The sequence below is a fragment of the Aureococcus anophagefferens genome, assembly GCF_000186865.1.
Source record: "Aureococcus anophagefferens unplaced genomic scaffold AURANscaffold_1, whole genome shotgun sequence".
Lineage (NCBI taxonomy): Eukaryota > Pelagophyceae > Pelagomonadales > Pelagomonadaceae > Aureococcus > Aureococcus anophagefferens.
In genome coordinates, this window is record NW_008705561.1 from 2,816,175 (window position 1) to 2,817,101 (window position 927).

Below are 927 nucleotides of genomic sequence, written 5' to 3' on the forward strand. Positions count from 1 at the left end.
GCTCTCACGCGTGGAATCGCATCGTCGTCGACGGCCGGGCCGTCGAGGAGCGGCTGAGGCGCGCGGCGACGAAGCGCAAGGCCGCCGGGGGCGCGCGGCGCCGCGGCGGCGAGGAGGAGGAGGAGGAGTGGCGCGACGACGCGCCGGTTTCGCCGCCGCGGCGCCGGCGGCGCGGGGACGACGCCGCCGCCGAGGCGCCGGAGGACGACGACGACGAGGACGACGTCGCCGTCTTCCCCGGCGGCGAGGAGGCGGAGTGGTCCGAGTAACAGGCGACGGGAAACAGTTGGCGACGACGCGCGTTAGGCCGGCGGGGTCTCAGGGCGCGGCGTCGCCGCCGCGCTTGCGGTTCGTGGGGTCGTCCGCAAGGTCTTGCGCGACCCAGGCCGGGTCCCACTTCTCGTCGTAGCGCGCGCGGACGTAGGCGTCGATCTCGTCCCAGGACATGGGGTCCCGCTTCTTGAGGTTGATGGGGTTCTTGAAGTTGCCGATCATCTGGAGCGCGAGCTTCTGGTAGTTGACGAGCGCCGCGAGCGCGGCCGCGGGCGGCGGCAGCGCGTCCGCGGCGCAGCCGAGCTCCGCGGCGATGAACTCGGCGCCCTCGGCCGCGTCGAAGCACTCCTCGGGCTCGCCGCCGTCTTGGGGCCAGGCCTTGCGGAGCACCTTGCGGTAGACGCGGCGCTCCTTCTTGAGGAGCTGCTCCCTGTCCCACGCGGCCGCCGCGGCCGTCTCCGATTCGACGCGCGAAACGAGGGCCAACCCGTCGTCGTCGACGCGCGCCGCGAGCCAGTCGAGCGCGCGCTCGACGCGCGGGTCCAGCGCGGGGTCGCCGCCGACCTTTCGGGGGTCGCCGACGACGGGGCAGACGGCGACGTGGACCGCGCCGTGGGCGCCCGCGCAGTCCGCCTGGTAGCCGTCCAAATCGGC